Below are 12,500 nucleotides of genomic sequence, written 5' to 3'. Positions count from 1 at the left end.
GGTAGCGTCTCCGGGGAGAGGAGGCAGCGTCTCCGGGGAGAGGAGGCCCAACAGAGGCAGCTAGATGAAGGAGGGGAAGGGGACTGAAGTGTTGCTTCATGGGTAATTAGGTTGTTGAGAGCTGCTGTTTATTATGTGTGTTGTCGGGGACGACGGGGAGAACAACCGTTTGCCAGGACATCACTGAACCATCACTGACTGTCTGTACTGTCCTGTGTTTTGTAAGCATTGAGACTAGCGATTCTGCGCCAAGTCTTCTGAATAACCCACCCATTTTACACCACCCAGTTTCACACCACCCGTTTTTTTACAACACCCGGTCTTTACACCATCCGGTTTCACACCACCCGGTTTCACACCACCCAGTTTTACACCACCCGGTTTCACACCACCCAGTTTCACACCACCCAGTTTTTACACCACCCGGTTTCACACTTCACCCAGTTTCACACCATCTGTTTTTACACCTCCCGGTTTCACACCACCCATTTTTTACACCACCCGGTTTACACCACCCATTTTTTTAAACATCACCCGGTTTCACACCACCCGTTTTCACACCACCCATTTTTTTACACCACCCGGTTTTTACATCTTCCGGTTTCACACCACCCGGTTTTTACACCACCCTGTTTCACACCACCCTGTTTTCACCACCCGGTTTAACACCACCCGGTTTCACCACCCGGTTTGACACCACCTGTTTTGTAGACAGAACAAATAAATGCTGACTGTGTTCTATGCCCATGCCCCACATTCGTACATCAGCAACCGACTGTGTCATTGGAGTGGACTGGATGTGTGACAGCCATAGAGAGAGTTATAGGACTCACACTTAGATAGAACCCCATTTTTACATGGGACATTCCCATTGAGGGCTTCCACCATTTTAAAGTAGTCAACTGGGCCGGGATTACTATGGGTCGGGAGTGATCAGACAACGACCAGAGCATTGTCTACTTGGATGCTATACTTGAATTGTTAGATACTACTGCACTGTTGGAGCTAGGAACACAAGCATTTCACTACATCTGCAATAACATCTGCTAAATATGTGTCTGTGATCAATCAAAAGGGATTTTATTTGTGTAAATGGCTTTAAGCTATATCACCGCCATCTAGTTGACACAATAAATGGTTAGAGCAGGTAGCCTAGTGGTTAGAGCAGGTAGCCTAGTGGTTAGAGCAGGTAGCCTAGTGGTTAGAGCAGGTAGCCTAGTGGTTAGAGACAGGTAGCCTAGTGGTTAGAGCAGGTAGCCTAGTGGTTAGAGGCAGGTAGCCTAGTGGTTAGAGCAGGTAGCCTAGTGGTTAGAGCAGGTAGCCTAGTGGTTAGAGACAGGTAGCCTAGTGTAGCCTAGTGGTTAGAGACAAGTAGCCTAGTGGTTAGAGCAGGTAGCCTAGTGGTTAGAGCAGGTAGCCTAGTGGTTAGAGCAGGTAGCCTAGTGGTTAGAGCAGGTAGCCTAGTGGTTAGAGCAGGTAGCTTAGTGGTTAGAGCAGGTAGCCTAATGGTTAGAGACAGGTAGCCTAGTGTAGCCTAGTGGTTAGAGCAGGTAGCCTAGTGGTTAGAGCAGGTCGCCTAGTGGTTAGAGCAGGTAGCCTAGTGGTTAGAGCAGGTAGCCTAGTGGTTAGAGCAGGTAGCCTAGTGGTTAGAGCAGGTAGCTTAGTGGTTAGAGCAGGTAGCCTAATGGTTAGAGACAGGTAGCCTAGTGTAGCCTAGTGGTTAGAGCAGGTAGCCTAGTGGTTAGAGCAGGTCGCCTAGTGGTTAGAGCAGGTAGCCTAGTGGTTAGAGCAGGTAGCCTAGTGGTTAGAGACAGGTAGCCTAGTGGTTAGAGCAGGTAGCCTAGTGGTTAGAGCAGGTAGCCTAATGGTTAGAGACAGGTAGCCTAGTGTAGCCTAGTGGTTAGAGCAGGTAGCCTAGTGGTTAGAGCAGGTCGCCTAGTGGTTAGAGCAGGTAGCCTAGTGGTTAGAGCAGGTAGCCTAGTGGTTAGAGACAGGTAGCCTAGTGGTTAGAGCAGGTAGCCTAGCCTAGTGGTTAGAGCGCTGGGCCAGTAACTGAAAGGTTGCTGATTTGAATCCCCGAGCCGATGAGTCGATATGCCCTTGAGCAAGGCACTTAACCCTAATTACTCCTGTAAGTCGCTCTGGATAAGAGCGGCACCAAAAGGTCACAGACGCCATAATGGCACAGATACAAAGATGAGACCTCTTTTGATCTCTATGGTAACGTCACAATACAGAGGACCAGAACAGGAAGTTTTCTGTCACTCACAGAGAAGTAGGAAGATATCTAGTTTGGGTCAGAGCTATTATTTAGAGCGTGTTTCTGCAGTATTGATGCATACATTTCTTACATGACACTAGGAAAAATATGAGGAAGTAGTCAAGTCCCAAATATATCCAAATTAAATCCAACTTTATTTTTTTTAAATATGAGGATGTCTAGTGTAGTTCCCGAAGTAGTCAAGTCCCAAATATATCCAAATTAAATCCAACTTTATTTAAAAAAAATATGAGGATGTCTAGTGTAGTTCCCGAAGTAGACAAGTCCCAAATATATCCAAATTAAATCCAACTTTATTTTTAAAAAATATGAGGATGTCTAGTGTAGTTCCCGAAGTAGTCAAGTCCCAAATATATCCAAATTAAATCCAACTTTATTTTTAAAAAATATGAGGATGTCTAGTGTAGTTCCCGAAGTAGACAAGTCCCAAATATATCCAAATTAAATCCAACTTTATTTAAAATGTGTTTAAGAACCGTTCCAGACTTTAAATAATACAATACAAGATATAAAAACACTACAGGAAAATAAAATATCATTACCCAGCGAGCACATAACGTTCTGAGAACCATCTGTTTCATAGAGCTGTCACGTTCGTCATAACGAGGAGACCAAGGCACAGCGTGAGATGAATACATTCTTCTTTATTTAAACAAAGAACACTAAACAAACTAACAAAGTGAACGTGAAAATATAAACACGAGTGCTGACATGCAACTACACATAGACAATAACCCATAAAACATAAATTGTTCTACCCAGCGAGCACATAATGTTCTGAGAACCATCTGTTTCTTTGAGCTTGGTGAGACCGTGGTTGTCCTAATTTTTATTATGTATACAACTTTCCCACAACTTTCCTGGAATGGTGCAGAATAGTTGCTTAGCTTCGGAAACATTCTGAGCAAATTTAACTTCTTTGGGACTGGGGGGCAGTATTGAGTAGCTTGGATTAATAAGGTGCACAGAGTAAACTGCCCGCTACTCAGGCCCAGTTGCTAATATATGCATAGTATTAGTAGATTTGGATAGAAAACACTCTGAAGTTTCTAAAACTGTTTGAATGATGTCTGTGAGAATAACATAACTCATATGGCAGGCAAGAATCTGAGAAAAAAATCCAACCAGGAAGTGGGAAATCTGAGGTTTGTAGTTTTTCAACTCATTCCCTATCGTCTATGGGGTCATATTGCACTACCTAAGGCTTCCACTAGATGTCAACAGTCTTTAGAATCTTGTTTGATGCTTCTACTGTAAGTTGGGGGCTCATAAGGGCTGTTTGAGTCAGGTGTCTGGCAGAGTGCCATGAGCTTGTGACACGCGTTCACGTGAGAGTTAGATTGCTTTCCATTGCATTTCTACAGACAAAGGAATTCTCCGGTTGGAACATTATTGAAGATTTATGATAAAAACATCCTAAAGATTGATTCTATCCTTCGTTTGACATGTTTCTACAAACTGTAATATAACTTTTCGTCTGAACTTTCGAATGGACTTGCCTGCAAGTCGTGATTTTGGATTGTGTACTAAACGAGCGAACAAAAAGGAGGTATTTGGACATAAATGTGGGACTTTATCGAACAAATCAAACATTTATTGTGGAACTGGGATTCCTGTGAGTGCATTCTGATGAAGATCATCAAAGGTAAGTGAATATTTATAATGCTATTTCTGACTTCTGTTGACTGCACAACATGGCGGATATCTGTTTGGCTCTTTTGTTGTCTGAGCACTGTACTCAGATTATTGCATGGTGTGCTTTTTCAGTTAAGCCGTTTTGAAATTTGACACAGCGGTTGCATTAAGGGAAAGTTTATCTAAACTTCCATGTATAACACTTGTATTTTCATCAATATTTATGATGAGTATTTCTGTAAATTGATGTGGCTCTCTGCAAAATCATCGGATGTTATGGAACTACTGAACGTAACGCGCCAATATAAACTCAGATGTTTTTTATATAAATATGAACTTTATCAAACAAAACATACATGTATTGTGTAACATGAAGTCCTATGAGTGTCATCTGATGAAGATCATCAAAGGTTAGTGATTCATTTTATCTCTATTTCTGCTTTTTGTGACTCCTCTCTTTGGCTGGAAAAATGGCAGTGTTTTTCTGTGACTTGGCTCTGACCTAACATAATCGTTTGTGATGCTTTCGCCGTAAAGCCTTTGTGAAATCAGACACTGTGGCTGGATTAACGAGAAGTTTATCTTTAAAAGGGTGTAAAATACTTGTATGCTTGAGGAATTTTAATTATGGGATTTCTGTTGTTTTGAATTTGGCGCGAGAGAGCAGCAGACTGAGGGTCAGTCTCAGCGGAGGGAGAGAGCAGCAGACTGAGGGTCCGTCTCAGCAGAGGGAGAGAGCAGCAGACTGAGGGTCAGTCTCAGCAGAGGGAGAGAGCAGCAGACTGAGGGTCAGTCTCAGCAGAGGGAGAGAGCAGCAGACTGAGGGTCAGTCTCAGCAGAGGGAGAGAGCAGCAGACTGAGGGTCAGTCTCAGCGGAGGGAGAGAGCAGCAGACTGAGGGTCAGTCTCAGCAGAGGGAGCGAGCAGCAGACTGAGAGTCAGTCTCAGCAGAGGGAGAGAGCAGCAGACTGAGGGTCAGTCTCAGTGGAGGGAGAGAGGAGCAGACTGAGGGTCAGTCTCAGCAGAGGGAGAGAGCAGCAGACTGAGGGTCAGTCTCAGGAGAGGGAGAGAGCAGCAGACTGAGGGTCTGTCTCAGCAGAGGGAGAGAGCAGCAGACTGAGAGTCAGTCTCAGCAGAGGGAGAGAGCAGCAGACTGAGGGTCAGTCTCAGTGGAGGGAGAGAGGAGCAGACTGAGGGTCAGTCTCAGCAGAGGGAGAGAGCAGCAGACTGAGGGTCAGTCTCAGGAGAGGGAGAGAGCAGCAGACTGAGGGTCTGTCTCAGCAGAGGGAGAGAGCAGCAGACTGAGGGTCAGTCTCAGCAGAGGGAGAGAGCAGCAGACTGAGAGTCAGTCACAGCAGAGGGAGAGAGCAGCAGACTGAGAGTCAGTCTCAGTGGAGGGAGAGAGGAGCAGACTGAGGGTCAGTCTCGGCAGAGGGAGAGAGCAGCAGACTGAGGGTCAGTCTCAGCAGAGGGAGAGAGCAGCAGACTGAGAGTCAGTCTCAGCAGAGGGAGAGAGCAGCAGACTGAGGGTCAGTCTCAGCAGAGGGAGAGAGCAGCAGACTGAGGGTCAGTCTCAGCAGAGGGAGAGAGCAGCAGACTGAGGGTCAGTCTCAGCGGAGGGAGAGAGCAGCAGACTGAGGGTCAGTCTCAGCGGAGGGAGAGAGCAGCAGACTGAGGGTCAGTCTCAGCAGAGGGAGAGAGCAGCAGACTGAGGGTCTGTCTCAGCAGAGGGAGAGAGCAGCAGACTGAGGGTCAGTCTCAGCGGAGGGAGAGAGCAGCAGACTGAGGGTCAGTCTCAGCGGAGGGAGAGAGCAGCAGACTGAGGGTCAGTCTCAGCGGAGGGAGAGAGAACCGTCTTCCAGCGGATGACGAAACTCGAGTCACACCGCATTATTCCTGCCTCATGCACAAATTCATAATGTTATTCCTATGAACAGAGAAAGTGAAATATTCCTCGATATTAAAAAAGACACAAACCACTAATGACAACTACAACCGCAAGCCTGTAGATACACTGTCCTACTCATTCATTACTGCTGCTGTTGTAGCTCGGAGTGGAAATAGGAAGAACGGCACATTTGATGTTTTATAGAAGTGTTAAATACAAAGTGTTGACAGTAAGAACTTAAACATGAACTCAGTCTGAAAAACAGCTGTTTTTTTTGCTGTACTTGTTGACAGTCTCTCTCTAGTCGTGGTTTTAAACATTTGTTGACAGTCTCTCTCTAGTCGTGGTTTTAAACATTTGTTGACAGTCTCTCTCTAGTCGTGGTTTTAAACATTTGTTTACAGTCTCTCTCTAGTCGTGGTTTTAAACATTTGTTTACAGTCTCTCTCTAGTCGTGGTTTTAAACATTTGTTGACAGTCTCTCTCTAGTCGTGGTTTTAAACATTTGTTGACAGTCTCTCTCTAGTCGTGGTTTTAAACATTTGTTGACAGTCTCTCTCTAGTCGTGGTTTTAAACATTTGTTTACGGTCTCTCTCTAGTTGTGGTTTTAAACATTTGTTGACAGTCTCTCTCTAGTCGTGGTTTTAAACATTTGTTGACAGTCTCTCTCTAGTCGTGGTTTTAAACATTTGTTGACGGTCTCTCTCTAGTCGTGGTTTTAAACATTTGTTGACAGTCTCTCTCTAGTCGTGGTTTTAAACATTTGTTGACGGTCTCTCTCTAGTCGTGGTTTTAAACATTTGTTGACAGTCTCTCTCTAGTCGTGGTTTTAAACATTTGTTGACAGTCTCTCTCTAGTCGTGGTTTTAAACATTTGTTGACAGTCTCTCTCTAGTCGTGGTTTTAAACATTTGTTTACAGTCTCTCACTAGTCGTGGTTTTAAACATTTGTTGACAGTCTCTCTCTAGTCGTGGTTTTAAACATTTGTTGACAGTCTCTCTCTAGTCGTGGTTTTAAACATTTGTTTACAGTCTCTCTCTAGTCGTGGTTTTAAACATTTGTTTACGGTCTCTCTCTAGTCGTGGTTTTAAACATTTGTTTACGGTCTCTCTCTAGTCGTGGTTTTAAACATTTGTTGACAGTCTCTCTCTAGTCGTGGTTTTAAACATTTGTTGACAGTCTCTCTCTAGTCGTGGTTTTAAACATTTGTTTACGGTCTCTCTCTAGTTGTGGTTTTAAACATTTGTTGACAGTCTCTCTCTAGTCGTGGTTTTAAACATTTGTTGACAGTCTCTCTCTAGTCGTGGTTTTAAACATTTGTTGACAGTCTCTCTCTAGTCGTGGTTTTAAACATTTGTTGACAGTCTCTCTTTAGTCGTGGTTTTAAACATTTTTGTTGACAGTCTCTCTCTAGTCGTGGTTTTAAACATTTGTTGACAGTCTCTCTCTAGTCGTGGTTTTAAACATTTTTGTTGACAGTCTCTCTCTAGTCGTGGTTTTAAACATTTGTTGACAGTCTCTCTCTAGTCGTGGTTTTAAACATTTGTTGACAGTCTCTCTCTAGTCGTGGTTTTAAACATTTGTTGACAGTCTCTCTCTAGTCGTGGTTTTAAACATTTGTTGACAGTCTCTCTCTAGTCGTGGTTTTAAACATTTGTTTACAGTCTCTCTCTAGTCGTGGTTTTAAACATTTGTTTACAGTCTCTCTCTAGTCGTGGTTTTAAACATTTGTTGACAGTCTCTCTCTAGTCGTGGTTTTAAACATTTGTTGACAGTCTCTCTCTAGTCGTGGTTTTAAACATTTGTTGACAGTCTCTCTCTAGTCGTGGTTTTAAACATTTGTTGACAGTCTCTCTCTAGTCGTGGTTTTAAACATTTGTTGACAGTCTCTCTCTAGTCGTGGTTTTAAACATTTGTTGACACTCTCTCTCTAGTCATGGTTTTAAACATTTGTTGACAGTCTCTCTCTAGTCGTGGTTTTAAACATTTGTTGACAGTCTCTCTCTAGTCGTGGTTTTAAACATTTGTTGACAGTCTCTCTCTAGTCGTGGTTTTAAACATTTGTTGACAGTCTCTCTCTAGTCGTGGTTTTAAACATTTGTTGACAGTCTCTCTCTAGTCGTGGTTTTAAACATTTGTTGACAGTCTCTCTAGTCGTGGTTTTAAACATTTGTTGACAGTCTCTCTCTAGTCGTGGTTTTAAACATTTGTTGACAGTCTCTCTTTAGTCGTGGTTTTAAACATTTTTGTTGACAGTCTCTCTCTAGTCGTGGTTTTAAACATTTGTTGACAGTCTCTCTCTAGTCGTGGTTTTAAACATTTGTTGACAGTCTCTCTCTAGTCGTGGTTTTAAACATTTGTTTACAGTCTCTCTCTAGTCGTGGTTTTAAACATTTGTTGACAGTCTCTCTCTAGTCGTGGTTTTAAACATTTGTTGACAGTCTCTCTCTAGTCGTGGTTTTAAACATTTGTTGACAGTCTCTCTCTAGTCGTGGTTTTAAACATTTGTTGACAGTCTCTCTCTAGTCGTGGTTTTAAACATTTGTTGACAGTCTCTCTTTAGTCGTGGTTTTAAACATTTTTGTTGACAGTCTCTCTCTAGTCGTGGTTTTAAACATTTGTTGACAGTCTCTCTCTAGTCGTGGTTTTAAACATTTGTTGACAGTCTCTCTCTAGTCGTGGTTTTAAACATTTGTTGACAGTCTCTCTCTAGTCGTGGTTTTAAACATTTGTTGACAGTCTCTCTCTAGTCGTGGTTTTAAACATTTGTTTACAGTCTCTCTCTAGTCGTGGTTTTAAACATTTGTTTACAGTCTCTCTCTAGTCGTGGTTTTAAACATTTGTTGACAGTCTCTCTCTAGTCGTGGTTTTAAACATTTGTTGACAGTCTCTCTCTAGTCGTGGTTTTAAACATTTGTTGACAGTCTCTCTCTAGTCGTGGTTTTAAACATTTGTTTACAGTCTCTCTCTAGTCGTGGTTTTAAACATTTGTTTACAGTCTCTCTCTAGTCGTGGTTTTAAACATTTGTTGACAGTCTCTCTCTAGTCGTGGTTTTAAACATTTGTTGACAGTCTCTCTCTAGACGTGGTTTTAAACATTTGTTGACAGTCTCTCTCTAGTCGTGGTTTAAAAAATGTGTTTACGGTCTCTCTCTAGTCGTGGTTTTAAACATTTGTTGACAGTCTCTCTCTAGTCGTGGTTTTAAACATTTGTTGACAGTCTCTCTCTAGTCGTGGTTTTAAACATTTGTTGACAGTGTCTCTCTAGTCGTGGTTTTAAACATTTGTTTACAGTCTCTCTCTAGTCGTGGTTTTAAACATTTGTTGACAGTCTCTCTCTAGTCGTGGTTTTAAACATTTGTTGACAGTCTCTCTCTAGTCGTGGTTTTAAACATTTGTTGACAGTCTCTCTCTAGTCGTGGTTTTAAACATTTGTTGACAGTCTCTCTCTAGTCGTGGTTTTACACGTTTTGAAATCTTACAGTCTCAATTTTGCTGTAGATTTATTTTATGCCTGCTCACGTCACTGCAGACATCCGATTGGCCAGCGGTAGATTTATAGTGCACTTGATTTGCTCTCCGGGCCCACCAGACACGGTCATCTGAGACATCCGATTGGCCAACGGTAGGTTTATAGTGCACATGATTTGCTCTCTGGGCCCACCAGACACGGTCATCTGAGACATCCGATTGGCCAGCGGTAGGTTTATAGTGCACTTGATTTGCTCTCTGGGCCCACCGGGGAAGGCAGTTATTACCTTCAGACATAAGAAATGTTCAAAATGGCAACAGTTCTCCTAGCCAGCGCGCATGGCAGCTGAATCAGGTGCACCAAGTACCACCGACAGCACAAGACTAAATCATTCAAAAGGAATACAAGGCTTTATCATTGTTGTTGTTTTTTACAGACCACTGCTCTAGAAAGTTGAGTGAAGTTCAATCTCGTGCTTCTCCCTGTGGGCTGATATATCTTCTGCACGGCCGTCCCGGGGTGGGAACATTGGGGTAGACTGAGAGAGAGTAGAGAGAGACAGACGAGAGACAGACGAGGGAGAGAGAGTAGACAGAGAGAGAGTAGAGAGAGACAGACAGGGGGAGAGAGAGTAGACAGAGAGAGAGTAGAGAGAGACAGACATGGGGAGAGAGAGACATGCAGGGGAGAGAGAGACAGGCAGGGGAGAGAGAGTAGAGAGAGACAGTTAGGGGGAGAGAGAGTAGAGAGAGACAGACAGGGGGAGAGAGAGTAGACAGAGAGAGAGTAGAGAGAGACAGACAGGGGGAGAGAGAGTAAACAGAGAGAGAGTAGAGAGCAACAGACGAGGGAGAGAGAGTAGAGAGAGACAGACAGGGGACAGAGAGAGAGTAGAGAGCGACAGACGAGGGAGAGAGAGTAGAGAGAGACAGACAGGGGAGAGAGAGTAGAGAGAGAGAGTAGACAGAGACAGACAGGGGGAGAGAGAGTAGACAGAGAGTGAGAGTAGAGAGAGAGAGACAGGGGGAGAGAGAGTAGAGAGAGAGAGAGAGAGAGACAGACAGACAGACAGGGGGAGAGAGAGTAGACAGACAGACAGGGGGAGAGAGAGTAGACAGAGAGAGAGAGTAGAGAGAGAGAGAGAGTAGAGAGAGAGACAGACAGACAGGGGAGAGAGAGTAGAGAGAGAGAGAGAGAGACAGACAGACAGACAGGGGGAGAGAGAGTAGACAGACAGACAGGGGGAGAGAGAGTAGACAGAGAGAGAGAGTAGAGAGAGAGAGAGAGTAGAGAGAGAGACAGACAGACAGGGGGAGAGAGAGTAGACAGAGAGTAGAGAGAGTAGAGAGAGAGAGAGAGAGTAGAGAGAGAGCGAGGGAGAGTAGAGAGAGAGAGAGAGTAGAGAGAGAGAGCGAGAGAGAGAGTAGAGAGAGAGAGAATCTTAGAATCAACTATTAAAGACTACCAGAACCCACTGGATTGAAGGAGTTACAAAATAAAAACCCTCCAACCCAAAAAGGCCTGTGGTGTTGATGATATCCTTAATGAAATTATCAAATAAACAGACAACAAATTCCAATTGGCTATACTAAAACTCTTTAACATCATCCTTAGCTCTGGCATCTTCCCCAATATTTGGAACCAAGGACTGATCACCCCAATCCACAAAAGTGGAGACAAATTTGACCCCAATAACTACCGTGGATATGCGTCAACAGTAACCTTGGGAAAATCCTCTGCATTATCATTAACAGCAGACTCGTACATTTCCTCAATGAAAACAATGTACTGAGCAAATGTCAAATTGGCTTTTTACCAAATTACCGTACAACAGACCATGTATTCACCCTGCACACCCTAATTGACAACCAAACAAACCAAAACAAAGGCAAAGTCTTCTCATGATTTGTTGATTTCAAAAAAGCCTTCGACTCAATTTGGCATGAGGGTCTGCTATACAAACTGATGGAAAGTGGTGTTGGGGGTAAAACATACGACATTATAAAATCCATGTACACAAACAACAAGTGTGCGGTTAAAATTGGGAAAAACACACACATTTCTTTACACAGGGTCGTGGGGGTGAGACAGGGATGCAGCTTAAGCCCCACCCTCTTCAACATATATATTAACGAATTGGCGCGGGCACTAGAAAAGTCTGCAGCACCCGGCCTCACCCTACTAGAATCCGAAGTCAAATGTCTACTGTTTGCTGATGATCTGGTGCTTCTGTCACCAACCAAGGAGGGCCTACAGCAGCACCTAGATATTCTGCACAGATTCTGTCAGACCTGGGCCCTGACAGTAAATCTCAGTAAGACCAAAATAATGGTGTTCCAAAAAAGGTCCAGTCGCCAGGACCACAAATACAAATTCCATCTAGACACTGTTGCCCTAGAGCACACAAAAAACTATACATACCTTGGCCTAAACATCAGCACCACAGGTAACTTCCACAAAGCTGTGAACGATCTGAGAGACAAGGCAAGAAGGGCATTCTATGCCATCAAAAGGAACATAAATTTCAACATACCAATTAGGATCTGGGTAAAAATACCTGAATCAATCATAGAGCCCATTGCCCTTTACGGTTGTGAGGTCTGGGGTCCGCTCACCAACCAAGACTTCACAAAATGGGAAAAACACCAAATTGAGACTCTGCATACAGAATTCTGCAAAAATATCCTCCGTGTACAACGTAGAACACCAAATAATGCATGCAGAGCAGAATTAGGCCGATACCCACTAATTATCAAAATCCAGAAAAGAGCCGTTAAATTCTACAACCACCTAAAAGGAAGCGATTCCCAAACCTTCCATAACAAAGCCATCACCTACAGAGAGATGAACCTGGAGAAGAGTCCCCTAAGCAAGCCCTGGGGCTCTGTTCACAAACACAAGTAGACCCTACAGAGCCCCAGAACAGCAGCACAATTAGACCCAACCAAATCATGAGAAAACTAAAAGATAATTACTTGACACATTGGAAAGAATTAACAAAAAAACAGAGCAAACAGAGCAAACTAGAATGCCCTCGCTAGAAGCATGTGTTTCAGACATAAGGAAGTGGATGGCTGCAAACTTTCTACTTTTAAACTCAGACAAAACAGAGATGCTTGTTCTAGGTCCCAAGAAACAAAGAGATCTTCTGTTGAATCTGACAATTAATCTTAATGGTTGTACAGTCGTCTCAAATAAAACTGTAAAGGACCTCGGCGTTACT

General features: G+C 43.5%; 1 protein-coding gene across 1 annotated transcript in view; it reads right to left on the bottom strand.

Annotated features, from left to right (window-relative positions):
* Positions 1-12,500, bottom strand: part of LOC116357461 (cAMP and cAMP-inhibited cGMP 3',5'-cyclic phosphodiesterase 10A-like) — a 193,917-nt gene that overhangs the window by 126,424 nt on the left and 54,993 nt on the right.

Source organism: Oncorhynchus kisutch, linkage group LG25, assembly GCF_002021735.2.
Source record: "Oncorhynchus kisutch isolate 150728-3 linkage group LG25, Okis_V2, whole genome shotgun sequence".
Lineage (NCBI taxonomy): Eukaryota > Metazoa > Chordata > Actinopteri > Salmoniformes > Salmonidae > Oncorhynchus > Oncorhynchus kisutch.
Note: the sequence above shows the minus strand (reverse complement) of the source record. Positions and strands in the feature narration are given on the sequence as shown.